Source organism: Zonotrichia albicollis, chromosome 1 (assembly GCF_047830755.1).
Source record: "Zonotrichia albicollis isolate bZonAlb1 chromosome 1, bZonAlb1.hap1, whole genome shotgun sequence".
NCBI lineage: Eukaryota > Metazoa > Chordata > Aves > Passeriformes > Passerellidae > Zonotrichia > Zonotrichia albicollis.
Window position 1 is genome coordinate 125,616,392 of NC_133819.1, and position 16,529 is coordinate 125,632,920.

Sequence of the window (16,529 nt, forward strand, 5' to 3'; positions counted from 1 at the left end):
TTCTCCAGGGTGAGTCCCCCATGGGGTTGCAAGTGCTGCTAGAAAACCTGGTCCAGCCTGGGCTCCTGTCTCCACAAGCCTGCAGGTCCATCCCAGGAGCCTATTTCAGCATGTGCTTCCTCCCATGTGTGGGCCACAGCCTTCTGTCCATGGCCCAGGATCTCCTCCTTTGCAGGTGGATCTCTTTATCCCCACTGACCTGCAGGGCTGCAGGGACACAGCTGCTTCACCGTGGCCTGCACCACAGCCTGCAGGGGAATCCCAGCTAAGGTGCCTGGAGCACCCCCTCCCACTCCCTCTCCACTGACCTTGGCTTCTGCAGAGCTGTTCCTCTCACATTCACAATATTGTAAATCCTCTCTTCTCTGAGCACAATTATGGCTGCACAATAATTTATTTGTTTTTTCCTTCCTAAATGTGTTATCACAGAGGCATTACTATGATTCCCATCTGGCTTGGCCATGGTCAGTGGTGTCTTGGAGCTGGCTGGCAGTGGCTTAGCCAGATATGGGGATGCTTCTGGCAGCTTCTCACAGAAGCCTCAGCCCTGTATCCCCCTTGCTACCAAAACCTGGCCACACAAGCCTAATGCAAACCCAAATATTCTTATTGGCTACATATGTTAAACCTTGCTGTTGCCTCCTCTACAAGGAGTAGGGTGTCTGCGGGGGTGCGTACGTGGCCCAATGTTCGAAGTCCGGCTAGCTGAGGGCAAATGGCCGACGCCCCTCTGCAATTACTAGCCAGCACCCCTCGGTGTCTGATGGCCTCGGGCTGCGCTGGCTGCGGACTGGCTCACACTGCTGGTATTGGCGAGGAACGAAGCTGATCACTTCGCCGGGGGTTAACGTTGGTTTATTGAAGGTGTAGCGGGATCCAAAGGGGGGAAACCAACCGGGAAAGTGGCCCCGAATAGGGGGTGAAAGAGGATTATAAAGGAGGGGAGTGGGTACAGGTGGAACCAATCGGGAAAGGTGAGGGGATGAAGTTCACAGAACTGACACTCCATGGAAACCAATAATCAAAAGGTAAGGGAGGTGTCCCGGGACCCCAGCCAACCAACACCTCCAGAGAAACGAAAAGTTCTGGAAAACCAGGAGGAGTGGGGGGCTGATTGACTGAGCCCAGGGAGGAGAAAAGATTTACTAAAAAGGGAAAAAGGGGTAGGAGAAATTATGTAACTGGGGTGACAGACACAGGGGTAACCATGGTAACCTAACGGACATCAGGGCTGTGGCAGGAAAAACTGGGGGGACAAAACCATTTTACACATAATAGGGGGAAACAATACATAAATTGGGGGAATAACACAAGAAACTTAACAACGCACTACAACAGGTGTCAATAAATGAGACAATGGTTGTGGTTTAGTTAAGAAGTGATCTATTACATCCTCTGATATACGTCTGAAACATTCTACCCTCTCACCACTTATGCATGATACGTTGGCATCCTTGGCACATAAAGAGTTGGATGTTCTTTAAAAGTAGTAGACACCTCTTTTCTTAGGCATGATACAGTTAGTGCATCAATCAGTAAACATTTCTTTGTGCAATCAAACTGAGAAAAGAGCTTAGTTTCGCTGTTATATTTTGGGATAGCACACAGCATAATTTATTAGGATTTGCACTCCTGGTCATGTATATGACAAGTGATTTGCAGCTCTGAACCCTCAATATACACCTAAAGATAATCACCAGTAACTGTCTTGTTATTGTTCCCTTGCATGTCAAGGATGTTTATTCATGGGCCTCTGGCTGTCTTCCCATCACTTTGGCCCTGCTCTCAAGTCACTAGATCTGAGTCTATGTCCTCACCTCTATTTCCCACTGTCATTATAGAATAACCATTTGTATTGCCACCCATCATCATTGAACTTTGATCAAAACTAAAGCCACTGTCTAGAGCAGTCACTGATTTAATGTGCTGGAGACAAAAAGCCATCACATTGCTACAGAAGAGCAGCTCTCTAGGACCCTGTTTTTGTGCCATGCTTCATGACTTTGGTATTTCAAACACATCTGTAGAACTTTGGCTCTTTGGCCCTCCAGTCCTCATCTATGCTTTCATCATTTCAACATACTTTCCATTAGCTTCATGCCACAAAAAAAATCTGTTTCACAGTTTCTCACTTTTACTTCACTGCAGTCAAAAGCTGAAGTTGCTAATCCTCTCCTGCTCCTTGCTCTTACATCAAGGAGCAGAGCAAAGACAGTCATTCCATGTTAAAATGCCATTAATACTTGTGTGATGTTTTTCATTCCATCATTTTTAGAAATACAGACACCTGATGCAGCACTGGAACTGGTCACAGTAGAAGCAACTTAAGTGCTGAGATGCCAGGGAGACTGATGCAACCCTCCAATCATACATTTAGGTTCAAATTGCATCTTTAACCTCTGTCTCTGTCATAGGGAGAAGGAAAGAAAGAAGAAGGACAAAATTCATTCATGCATTTCAAAACGTAATTTTTTTGGGAACATTTAACATGCAATTAAAAATGCAATGCAATGAAAAAATGCAGAGATAGTTTTAGAGACAAGATTTATATCTGCCTAATCAATATTATTATAGTGGTTTCGTATCTAAAGCACAATTATTTCCTCTGTTTTAACCAGTAAATCAGATGGAAATTAATCTATTTACAACCAGTGTGCAAAATATTTCATCATTCTACAAAATTAATTACAAGTCCACATATCACAGCAAAGATAAATTCAATTGATTGAGAAACCAACCATGACACAAGAAGACTGAGTAATGAGTGCATGAGTATGCCGAATTAGGCAAGCTTTGATCTATAGTATCTTTGTCAATAGTACCCTCAGAATTTAGAGTTGAGATCCTGCTGGCACATATGTCTGGGTACCCAATTTGGTTGTGTATAGTAGCCCACAAATATTTTCAGCAAAGTGTCTTTCACACAGACCTATAGTGCCCTTCAACTGCACAGCACAGAAACAAAGCTACTCATAAAAGGAAATTTAACCCTGTATAAAATTTATGATATACTGTATAGAAAGACTCTAACTGCAAATCTTCTCAGTCCCTGAGACCATACATTCACTGTACACAACACAAAGAACCTAGAGAAAAATGTCCATCATGTCCAGACAGGCGTAAATTTTGGCCTTGCAATTATTAGCTGAATATAAGATTTAAATATAAAGACCCCGTTGTGTTGTATTTCCTTTTGCTAAGAAGTCATTTTTGAGTATCTAAGACAAACTTTTCAAAACTTTTCCAGGTGCTTTTTTGATGTATTTGATGACCAAACCCACTAGCCCTAACATGTTGATGGTTATGCTCTACAAAAGACCAATCCACTCCTGGAAGTGAGTGAGGGATTTTGCACACTGCTTGTAAATAGATTCATTTTTATCTGATTTACTGGTTAAAATAGAAGAAATAGTCCATTCAAGGCCAGGCTGGATTGGGCTTCTGAGCAATCTGGTCTGGTGTAAGGTTGGAACATGCTGGGGCGGACATCTTCAGTTTCCTTCCAACCACAACCATTCTAAGGTTCCATGAATGTCTGCGGACACTTCCAGCACAAATTCATTGGATCTTTTTGTATCAGCAGTCTCCATCTGCAATAACATTTTTTCTGGTAGCAGCAGAAGTTACACAGGTATTGAGACACCATTAAACTTTGCCAAGGATCAGTTCAAAGGCAAAAATAATTCTCCTTAAATAATCTCTGAGTATAAAGCCAAAGCCTCTAAAACTGGACCCCAGAAGGGATTCCACAGATGGAATAAGTGCATAACTTTCTCTTTAAATCTGATGAAAACTGTAAGCAAATCCCATCACTTCTCAGTTTCGCAGACAGGCAGATTCAGCCAATCCACCTGAAAATATCACAAGATGCTAAGAGTAGCTGGACAACTCTCACTGGTACCAAAAACCTGAGTTTCTAAAAGGTTTTTTCAGTGAACAAAAGGAGATTTGTCCTTTAGTCTGACCAAACCAATAAGACTGACAACACCCCTACCAGCATAGACACTATAACTCACTTTAGAGTGAAGACTACAGGCAGATTTAATATTCTCATGGAATACGTGCTGTTTTGACCTGTCTTGTTGTGCTAAAGGTTCATGATGAAGAAATAGAGTCTTTAGCATTACTAAACATTGGAGCAATACAGGTGGGTCAGGAAATCACTGTCCACTTCTATTCAAATTCATTCTCTTCCTTCAAGACTCTTAGTGGGAATGTCAGTCACATCACCAGCTTCAAAGGACACCACTCTATATTGTTCAACAAGTTGGGTTTTTCAGAAGACATATTTCCTCTTTTGTAACGGCCTGCAGCATTGTGTGAAGCCAAAATGGCAGATGGTCTCACAGCTATATTGTTGTTACATTCCCAAACTCACAGAACCAGGTTTTTTTTAACCAAGATGTTTATATTCTTTGCTCATAATAGCTATCTTGGGCTAGCTTTGCCTTACTATTCACATTTCCCTGATTCTTACACTGCCAGAGTGAGAGTCTGAGTGTGGCTGTCAGTGAGCTGCCTTCATGACTCATATTTTTGCACCTGCACACAGGACAGCATGAAGTCAGTCCCACATGGTGCATGGCAAAACCAAAATTTTGTCTTGCTCAATTTCACATGCATTTGGAAAAATTGTTCTCATTAAAATGTATTTCCTAGTTAAAATGTATTTTCCTAGTTTAGGAAGTAAAAATGCTTAATTGTCAAGTCCTAATATTTTAAAACTTTCTGTGATATAAATGTTGCTCTTGCAAAAATTTGTCAAGACATTTGGAATGATTTCATGTATCAGAAAACAGCTAGAGGTAAGAGGTAAAATATCTCCTAATTATTTATAGTTTAAGCAAAAACATTAAGAATGCATTCTTTTTAAAAGAAGTAAAAATGCCTCTGTGCTTGAGACAAAAATAAAAGGCACATCAGTGATCCCACCTTCTTGTCCAGATCGTAGTGATTCTTCCAAATGCTGCTTTAGTCAGGTTGTTTGTGCAGTGTGACAGGGACTCACTCCCTGCAGGGGCATTGGCAACCCTCGGCAGTCACCTGTTCTGTGTGAAGGGTGATGACAGCTAAATGTTGGTATCTGTGAAGGCTGGCAAGAGCTACAAAAGCCTAACCAGCAGGCAGTGTTGACTGACTTCCAAATTCTACCTCTCCCCAGGGACTGCAAAATATGGGAATTGCTATGAGGAGGTGAATCCTTCCATTCAAGGTTCTCAAACCTACATCATCTTCAGGTAGTTTTTCTCCAAGATCAAGGGAAAAATCATCATTTATGGATTTAAAGTTAAATATCCATTATATGAAATGCAAAAGTCATCAAAGAAGCTAGCACTGAAATTCCAGTCTGCTTTTTACCAGCCAAGTGTCCTAATTATGGTCAAAGGATCTGATTTATTCTGGAAACTCAGAAACAGTCCAGTGATTTTATGAGAACCACCAAGAAATTTGGATGTAGGTGCTGAATTTATGAACCATATTCTGATTATTTGAGGAAAATAAGAAATAATAAGAAAAAAAAGAAGAAAGCCAAGATCTACATAGTTAGTAAAAAGATTATTATTTTTAAAATGGTTCTAGTGACCTACATTATGTGTTTATGTTGCTGTGTCAGTGCTAACTGTGCTATTTTCTTGCTCATGCCACTTTCAGATGCACAGTGTTACACAGTGCATTGCCTGTTTTAATATGTTGCTCCATAGACTGACTCATTAGCTAATCCTATGTGCAGACAACCAGAAACATTCTTGAAAGAATTCTGGCTCTTTGATTTTTTTTCTCCTCCAAAGGAAAATTACAATTTTTCCACTCCACTGATCTAGTGTTTTAAATGTTAAATTATATCTAATGTTTCTCACAGGGACTGAGACATAGCTGGTGTTCACAGGCTCCTAAAGCCATTTCTTTAGGAGAGATGTTGACAGTAAAGTGGACTATCCTTGTCTTGGTTTCATCCTAAATGTTCATATTTAAATGCAAGAGAATCCATCCTGCTGATCCTAGGCTCAGAGATGGAAAGGGAGGAGGTGCTCCAAGCAGCAGAGCAGGAATTCTCCTGCAGCCCATGGGGAAGACCATGGTGGAGCAGGTTGCTCCCCTGCAGCCCACAGAGGACCACAATGGAGCAGATATTTCCACTGCAGCCTATGGAGGACACCGTGGGTTCTTCAGCTTTTCTCACTTCTCCCTGGCTTACAGCCACACATGGATAGTTGTAAAACACCAGACTTCTGTTTCCACACACCACAATATATTTTGATTGTATTTTTTTCCTGATGATAGGATTCAATTTTTCCACATTCTGGGTTTTTTTTCAGTGGTGGAAAAGATAAGAAATACAGGTATATTATGTTCTCACAGGCATTTTTACAGGAACAAGTGCCTATATAATTTCTGTATTCATAAATTAATAATAAGTACTCAGGCACACTTCAGACTGCTGAGCTTTCTAGCACTAGCAGTATGTCACTCTTAAGCACCAAAAATTATCATGCAGTTTACAAAAAAATTCAGTTTTAACTAAACCATCTTTTTACAACCATTTACAACAAGTGTCTGGATCTCAGATTAAGCAGTCTGTAGGAATTCCAAATTGAGACATTTGTCATGAAATTGCTATCAACTTTATCAATATAACCTTTCAATAATCTATAAATCATCAAAAGGATGTGGTTGACCTGAGAAATATTTGCAGAATTTTCAGATTTGTGAAGAGTCTTAACATGGTTTTCATCCTAATTCAAGGTGGGTGGGAGAAAATTCCTGAAACTTCAGCATCTCCTGTAGGGCAGGATTTCAGTGCTTTGGCCATGCTATTGACTTGACATTTCCCAGAAACTACAGCTCCAGCACTGTATTATAGTATGCATTGAGACTAAAGGCCATGAGCATTTCAAAAGTATTCAGGAAATGCCATTGCTCCTCTAGAATAGAATGTTTTTGAATATTTTTGTCAAAATTTAGAATGTTTTTGTCAAAATTAAGCATTTCTACAAGCAGATAAGTGACACTGTGTATTAGAGATGAGAGACAGTATGTGGGGTCTTCTATCTGAGAATGGTAATAACAGATTAGTAATGGAAACATAGAACAAGTTCTAGGATAAATTCCTTTAGGGAGATTCTTTGTGGTGCTGTGATTCACATCAATGCAGTGACCCTTTCCATTGTCCTGGGTCAATAATGCATTTCAGCACAAAGGTATGAATGTTAATTCTGTTCAAAATCAAGCATAAGCCTTAACCATATAGGAATCCAAAATGCCTGAATTCAGGACAAAAACACACCACTAGGACCTCAGCAGAAATGGCTGTGAATCCTGCCTCTGGGTAATGCCCCTGGAGCTGATCAGTTAAACTCCCTCCTTCATGAAATATGGCACTGGAGGGAGGTCTGTCCTTCTAACAGAGACATTCAGAAAATTTGTGCAGATGGAAACTGATTGCACTTCCCAGCTACCTTCCCACTACAGCCCTCCAAGGATAAGGAGCTATGTGACTAGAGAATTGGGAGACAATATACCAAAGAAAAGAATTTCAACCTGATTACAGATGGCACCAGCTTCGTGTCTTCTCAGCTTACCACCAGGGGACTTGGACACACAACAGCAGATCTCAGCTCCTGCATCCATGGTTTCTGGTAACAGCTCCCATCATCCCATATTGCAGTAGGAGCACTTCAGTCTCATTCTCTCTCTTTGTTTTTTACTTTAAATATGACTGTAGAAGCACTTGAAGCTGACCTAAAAAGGTGAGGTTAATGAAAATCATGCAGACATTAAATGTCAGAAGAATGGGTTGAGGATTTGCATGCATCATACTGGAGCCACTGCATACATTTCCATAACAGTAAGTGATGAATAATAAAACCTTCAAGTTTTATGTTTTTATCATGTCATCATCTCTGATTTAATATTCTTTTTGGTGCATTTTTTTCTTTCTTGTTCTCAGTGCTCCTTCCTTCATTATTTAGTTCAAACAATAAGCCTTTTCTCCACCTTTTATTTATACATTTTTCCCTTCCTGATGCAAAATAGAAATATGCATTAAGAAGCCATCCCAGAGGTGATTAGAGTCATTCATATGTAAAGTAAAAGGAGGACTCTCTGGGGAGGACTACTAAGCTCATATCACTATTTAAATATTGCTTGTTTTTGTCTTTTTTTCCCACTAGTGTGCACATCTCCTTCCTCCTCCCCAGACAACATCACACATGCAAAAAATTTATGGTGCTGTTTGGTCAAGGTCTTAGAAGGTTGTTCTCTTTAGAGAATGGTGGTAATTTGTGTTTCAGATCTTACCAGGCAGATGGTCAGTCCTTGAGACAACCTGATCCTGCAGTTGCTGAGTGCTTGCAGAAGTGCTTTTAAGTCCGATCCTTCCACTCTGAACCCAAAGAAGATGTTCACCTTTCATACAAAGCAAACAGAACCAAGATTTACACTGGAGATTATTATGTCTGTTTTACAGATTAAGATTGGTGTAATAAAGCCTCAGATTAGGACACTGCTGCCTACCTTGCTTTTGGACAAAATCTTACAATCTCCTATTAACACCTGCAAAATGGAAATTGAAAGGGATCTGAACTGCCCTTAGCTGTCACCTAGGTAGAGAAGCATCCAAATTTCCTTCAGCAAGATGTTATATTTTTATTTTTTCTTTTTGTGGAACCCAAGAAATTTTTCAGTTAATGTCATAAAAATGACTGCATGACTTGGCCACTGCCAGCTTGCCTTAAGGTTCCGAGTGTAATGCAGGGATTCCCCAGGGTGCTTTGGGTGCTTTTTTTTCTAACAGAAAAATCCTCCTGTTGTCTGGCTGTCTCTGCCTAGGAACGCCTATGTGTCGGTAATATTGAATTATTTAATACCCAACCTTTCTACCTGCTTATCTCTTAGCATAATTCAGACACGGTGTGCTCAGTTCCACCATTGCAGCTATTTCCAATACATTTCCTTTGGTATTTACCTACTGGAGCAGATCTGAGCAGATAAAGAGAAGTATTCAAATATTTTGAGTTAGACCAAAACTGTTTAAATGCAGCCTTACTTGAAGTTTTTCAGTGGCCTTTAGAAGCCACCTTAGCCTTTGCAAACTTATTCTCTTATTTAATTCTCAATGCATTTAAATACCAATGTTGTGACATGCTGAACAAGCTGTATTAGCCAAATGCGACTAATATATTTTTATGAGTTTTAAGCCTGTAGTTATGACAGCCTCCAACAAAGGCTAAGACAATTATGACAGATGCCAAATATAAAAACAACTGAAGACTAAAGAAAGAGAAAACTAATACAGATTTTTATAAGTGGCATTTGAATTATTCACACATTAAGAATTTATTTAATACATCATTTTACCTTCCCTAAGCTATTTTGATCAATCTTTCCAACAGAAATCATTTAGACTTTTTTTGTTTAAAAGCGCTAACAACTCAATCCCTTGCTGAAGTTTTCTGTTTGATTTACTTGACCTGCTTTATGTTTATTTAAAAACAAACAAAACACCCTAAAATGCTGTCAATTAGGGCTTACCTGAAATCTGGTATAAAAATCACTGTACAAGATCTATAGTTGTTTCCACTCCTTTTTTTTTTTTTAATCTTAGTTTAAATGAAACTATAAGCAGAAAAAGGAGAATAATATGCCAGAAATTAACTTTTTGCCCTGACCAGAGTGCAAAATTCTCACTGAGATTGGAATTTCAGCCCAGATGGCTTGGCCAAGAAACGGATGTCAATATTGTTAACTGCACTGTATATGATTTGACATCTTGACATTTAGCAGAAAAAAATTATTACTAGAGACATGGATACTTTAAGGATGAGCCTTACTAACACCACCATACCTATTTCCTGCTGCTGCTCTCCTGGGTTACGTGGCAGTGTGGAGGGCAGCTCAGGCTGCATGCAAAACATCAAATTCAACAGTCCTGCACCCTCTCTGGCACACTTTGCCCAGCCCTGGGCATTTCCCAACTAGATAAGAATGAGTCCAAAGTAAAAGCTCATGGGATACATTCAGTGTGGACATCAGGTGGCGTTTCCCAGGCAGACCCTGCTCCCTCTGGGCCACACTCCTAACTGGTGTAGACATGCTAGCAAAGCACATCAGGAGAAACAAAAAGCCTTGGAGTCCCTCAGGTGCTTCACCTAAGTGTCTGAGCCATCTTGCAATCGGATTTCAAAGCACTAAATATTCATCACAATGAATTCAATCAATCAGTGGTATACAGGAGTGCAATTGCAAAACGTTCTACAGGCAATTTCTGAAAGCAATTTTTATTGCAGTTTCCATTACAACTGCAAATAGAAACTTGTTCTTAATCTTTTCATAGCAGTCTCCCACTTGAGCTGTTATCATGAAGTATGTTTTCTGTCTTGAAGTACTGAGGACAGCATAGCACAGATGGGATGAGCCATATAAAATTATTTAGGAATTGGATCCTATTTCCAAACAGTTGCCATGTTAAAAATTAGCAGAAAGGGTGTAACAAGATTATTTTACAAAGAGGATGCAGAGGAAGATTAATTACTTCTAATGAGATTTACTCACTTTCTTTTCCTTAAAGTTGAGGCTTAAAACACACATAAAATTTAATTAGAGAGAAGACTTATTTTTTAATAGGGTTCTGTAGAACTTCAGAAGACACCAAAGGGAGATATCCAAAGATTTCTCTATACAAGGCTCCATCAAACTACAGTTGAAAACACACAGTTTATCTATCTAATGACCAAACTGATGATTGTTCTGCTCTCTGAAACATAATTTTTGAAGGAATTCCTAACACAATGTCCTTTTGCTTTCTAATGTCACTCATGAAGACTGCTAGTTTAGGCTACAGCTGGCAACATAATTAGTTGATTAGGCAGAGTAATTCTGGAGCATTCACTGATCTGATGCCTGTGATCTAAATAATGAAACATTTTGTCCCTCCAAATGAGAATGCTTTTCAAGCACATGCCAAAATTAAAAAACATGTGGTTCTGCTGTGGCAACGTTCCAGAGATGCACCAATGCTTACAAGATGCACCTTGTACCTTGCTCTGGCATGAAATTGGAGTTCAAATGATGGCTCAGTACAAATTCTTCTGAATCAGAAGACAGTCTGCAGAAAAGGTATAAATATGCCTTACAGAACAAAAAGATAATTGCCTATGATACTGTAGGGTATGATAGCCAATTTAGCAAAGGGTCACCATCCTCAGTGGAAACACATAAACAATAAAAATGTCGTTGCAACAGGCAGAAAAATAAATATCTCTTTGTTTTAATTTATACAATAATTTTATAATTTTTGGTAGTAAAATTAAAGCAGCTGCATATTTCCTCTCTCTCCTCTTGAATAGGGAATTGGTTCCCTGGAAATGCTGACAGAATTTTCTACAAATACCAATTCTGTCTGACAGATTCATTGGAAAAATTCATATTGGATATGATAAAGAAGACTATTTTTGTATATGTTTTCTCTTTCTCCATCAGTGATAGTGAATAAATAAACTGAATAACATCTCTCAGCCCACCAGCAGTAACAAGAGTTATTGATTCTAAAATAAAAAATTAAACTTTCTAAAATTAAAGATTTTCACTCCAGATAAAGTCTTTGCTTTGTTATTAACAGTTCTGGAGAAATGCATTCAAGATTTTCTGGTAATCCATTGCTCCTTTTTACTGATACATGAAAATTAGTACAGATTTCTCCTCTGGGTTGTTCGTTTACTTCTACTGTTAATGTGGAAAAAGTGCCTGCCTACGTATCAGTCCACATGGTAAATAGTCAGTGTTCAATCAGCAGCCCCTAATTAATATTCACAACATTTCTCTGAGGTTTTGTTTATTTCATCTTATCATACAAAATTAATCCAAGATAGAAAAAAGAGAATGAGTGGATCAAGATTTCAGCACATTCATTAGTGAAGCTTCAGTTGTAAGCTGCACCTTCCTGACACTGACCATATATGTTTCTTCCAATTTCCAAGAGAGGACCAAGAGCTATTACCTCCCTTCTTGTCAAATATCCCCTGAAAAATCAAGGGTGACTTATAACATCAGAAATTTTCTGTGTTGTTTTCAAAGAAATAAGCTCAAGAATTTTTCCTTGTTTTCCTGCCTAGCTATGAAAGATTAACTGCACTCATTGCTACACAAGTAAACACGAAGACTACTCCCTAAGTCCTTCTACAGAGACATTTTTGACTAAAATACATGGATATGAATCAGGGAGGGAAATTAATTTTATATCAGCAAGCAGCTTCCTGACCTCCTATTATCTGGCAGCACCACATGTTCCCATTCTGCAAAATGATTCAACAACCCCCTGGAAGCACAAGAACAGCCTTCCCCTGCAAAGGGAAATTCAGAAGGCAGAAGAACCTGGGTTGCTCTATAGAACTATGAAAATCAAGATCCAGTAGCAGCAGTAAGAGAAAGCCTGAAGACAGATGGAAGCTGAACCTGTAAAAAGATAAGCCATATGAAATTATAATGTTATTGACATCAAATGGGGAGAAAAAAGAAAACAGGAAATCAAAAGTATTGATAAGCACTTGAAAAGGTTTCATAAGAAGCTTGAAATCAATTCTGAAAGCCATTTGCATAGATTACACAGGGGAAATGTTCCAAAAATACATGTAAAATAATGAAAAATACTAAGAACATGAGCAGAATAAATAAAATATTTAGTAAACAGGAAAGTGCAGCAGAAACCAAGCTAAAAACAGCCAGCTCATATGATGAGAACTCAGCTTTCACTCAATCTCTGCCTTACCAATAGCATTTTATTTAGTATTTATGTGCTTATTGCTATACAACCCCACGTAACAACATAGATCTACTTTGCAGTTTGTGACTTACAGCTAAAGATCCCTCACCACAATGGTCTCAGAGGTGAGAGGAGACATCCTCTGAGTCTGTGAGAGCCTGGGAAGCATTTACACTGAAAATATTAACATGTTGTCAGTGGAGAGGAATGCTTGGTATGCCTGTAGGGGTTTGGGCAGGGGGTTAGGGGAGGAAAGGAGAGGGAGAATTCATTTCTGAAAGACCTTGGATGGAAGGCAATATCCTGAAAATGCCACAATGACTTTAGGAGGAACAGGGCTAATTTACTGATGGTTTAGTAATTGTCAGGCTCTGGTGAAAGCCACAGAAAACCTTTAAAATCCCTACAAAAGGGGCCTGTTTTAAAGAGGTTGTCATTGCTGAAAAGAAAAATAATAGACTAATGGGACTAATGCTAAACCCAGCAGGTCAGGAGCTGAGGCCTTGCAGAACAGAAAGGGAAAGCAATCATGTCAGATGAAAGAGAAGTTGTAAGGGGAGAATATTCTGCTGTGTCCTGTCAAGCCAATTGTGGGCTAATGCACATCTCTCATTGCTGTCACTAATTTAAACAGGCTGAACATTCAATCACTATTATTGTGTTATCTTTTTAGCTGAAGGTCGAACAAATGGGCATTGAAACCTTATGACTTCTCCTGTACAGGGAAAAAAAATCTCTGTGCCTACATTTGGTATGTGACATTGCATTTTGGAGCTAGAATTCTACTTCTTGTAAGTAGAATTGAAGGACATCTCTGAGAAAAAGCAAGCAGGAAATGCTCTGGAGGCAGTCCCTATCCAATGAGTAGGGGCAGGGATCAGCCAGGTGAGGAAAGGCATTCTCCCTTCTCACAGCCTTTCCCAGAGTAAACACCCAGATTTGGGATGCTGGTCCAGGGCTGTGGTCACCAGGGAGCAGTTCTTGTTGTTGTGGGTCCTGTGATTATTTCTCATAGAACTGTATGTAGAAACCAACACACTTTGACAGAGCTTCTCCTTTATTTATGCAGTCCATGATGCAGATATTGGAGAAAAAAATTACAAAGCAGAGCTATTAACAGGCAACTTAGTGATAATTTTATATCTCCAAAACAAGAGCTGTCCCTGTCCTCTAAGTTTCTTAAAGGGTCATAAAATTATTTAGGTTGGAAGGATTTTAGAACATCTAGGTGGAGCTCCAAGCAGGGCCAGCTCTTTGTCTCATTCCAGTTTAATGAAGTTGCTCAAGGCTGTATCCAAGAAATTTTCAAGTATGTACAAGGATACTTGTACATACAAATCTTGCTAGATAAATATTGCAGTGTTTCACATCCCCATTGTGCAGAAATATTTTCTTTCTATCAGGAAGGTTTAACATTTCTGTACTGAAAGTAAAAAAAATGCTGACTCTGTTTTTTTCAGCATGCCAAATAAAGATATTTAAACAAACAAATGCCCAGATCCTTACTAGAAACTTCAATGTAACCTGAAATTCAATAATAAATTTTTAATACCATATGCCTTGCAAAAAATAAAAGGCAAAAATTCAAGGACTCAGGATTTCTGAGTTATTACTCTCTCAAATTGAAAAATGAGAGCAGAGATGAGATATCTTAGCTTTCTATTCCCCTTTTTAAACTAAACAAATTTTAAAAAAGGAAACAAACCAACACACAAAACATTTTCTTTAGATTTTTCCAAGAGGAGGACTTTGATGTAGCTCTATCTCCACATAGTGCACACTACTACATGTAGGACACACACCAGACTTCATCAGTGAACTGATGTTTACTGAAGTAAACAAACTGAAGTAGATTCAGGTAATGTATAAGAAATTATTAAAGTTATAGTTACTTTTGTATGCATCCTAGTGTCTTAAAAGACATAGTTCTGCTGTGGGCTATGCAGCACAAAACAGCAGAAGGGTTTCTGTTAAATTTAAACAATAATACCTCCTATGGAAGCCTCATAAGCATGGACTGGTAAAGACAGAAGAGCAGAAAAGAGGAGCTCAGATCTCCACCTCCTGACTTCTCTTCCAGCATTGATCTTTCCAAATCCCAGTCCAGCTGCACTGGGTAGAGACCTGCAGCAGAGGGAATGAAGACTGCAGCATGGTGAGTCTTCTTATCCCACATTACAGCAGCACAGAGAGAAAGGAGTCCCTCAACTCACACACACTGAAATCACCTTTCCCTCCTCCTCCCCTGCCACCCTGGGACTGTGGGCATCTCATAGCCAGATGCCACTAGTGGAGAACAAAATAGATGATAGGGCAGAGACAGCCCTGGCATGACAAAGTGCTACACAGCAACCAATAACTATTGTGGATACACAGAAATGCCCTTCTCTCTGTGACTGGTTTTAACTAAGCAAACTACCCATGCTCAAATCACTCAGGGCAACACTACACAAATCAGTGCACAAAATTCCATTGTGCCTCTTGTTGTGCAAAAACTGTGAGGGATTTGGCAACTGCCAAGCAAGCCAGTAGTGCTGGGATTAAGTAACTCAACCTTTTTATATGACTTTTTATCAGACTGTACTTCTGACTCAATAACTATAGATGCTCCCTAAATTAATTTACACTGACCTGTAAAAATGCCACTGACAGTAAAACCATTAAAGCCTTTAAGAAAAAATTGAGACATTTAGTAACCTCCATAGTTAAAAAAGTAAATTCTTTTATAGGCTGAAATACAGTAATCTTTCAACTTCCAGTCCCAATATGTTTTTACACCTGGATCTACTGAAATGATGGCCCATTTGTCAGACTTCTGTTCTTCATGTAAAACTACCCTGAAATCACTTTTTTTTCCTCCTCAGAGAGCTCAATGGATTAGTTGGCCTTATTTTTTTAATATATGGGTCTGTCCTTACAGCTGTTGGTGTTTCCACCACTACCTGTTTCCTCAAGGACATTTCCATAAGAGGTCTCTTGAATTGCACTTGTAAGTGCACCAGCTGAAGCAGGGCACGCCATGGTAACCAGCCCACAATGACCTCTGATGTCTCTGACAGTGCTGCAACAGCCCCTGTTATGTGAGTGGGATGAACACATTTACTGGCAATCTCAGGGAGAAATCTGCAAATGATTGTACAAACACACACCATGGTCTCCCATCCGAATTGCAAAACCATTCAAAACACTAACTGAACAAAGTATTTGTTGTTTTCTTCACTGCCATGGCTATATGCATACATAAAGAAGTAATCTGGTTTTATCCTGTAATAAGGGTGATGCACAACAAGTCTAGGGCTACAATAGTGTAAAAGCAGACATCTTCACCCCTAAACAGTACTCATTTTTCTTTGTCTCAGTCACACACAAACGCTGCTCGAAAACATGCTACAGAGGGAATCAATTCACCATTGTGGCAGTGGGAGTGGGACTGGCACCTGAAAGCCTCATTTTGAAAAATATGGATTGCTCCTAACACTTCTGAAAGGTGTAATAACTCCCCACTCAAGGCTACAAGGATCCTGGATGGTTCTGATTGCAACTGAATGTGTGTCATTCCCAATGCTTCCACATTATAGAATTTATGAAGCATCTGCAGAAGGTTTCAAATGAACTCCAAATTTCAAAGCGATATCCAGGGGGTATTGCACTGAATTCATTAGGGGTTGCTTTGAAGCAAACACCTTCAGGCAAGAACCCCAGAGTTTCCCAAGCCTGAGTGAAGCTTTCAGAAACCACTGCAAGCAGTTTGAAACAGAGATGTGACAATGCT

General features: G+C 39.4%; 1 long non-coding RNA gene across 1 annotated transcript in view; it reads right to left on the reverse strand.

The window, feature by feature from the left end:
* Positions 1–546: 546 nt before the first annotated feature.
* LOC141731030 (uncharacterized) overlaps positions 547–16,529 on the reverse strand; it is a 31,575-nt gene continuing 15,592 nt past the window's right edge. Inside the window, exons 2-4 of the long non-coding RNA XR_012582932.1 lie at positions 8,299–8,406; positions 7,540–7,740; positions 547–2,405 (exon numbers count right to left, since the gene is read on the reverse strand). This is a non-coding gene — a long non-coding RNA (uncharacterized LOC141731030). The remainder of the gene's footprint in view (positions 2,406–7,539; positions 7,741–8,298; positions 8,407–16,529) is intronic.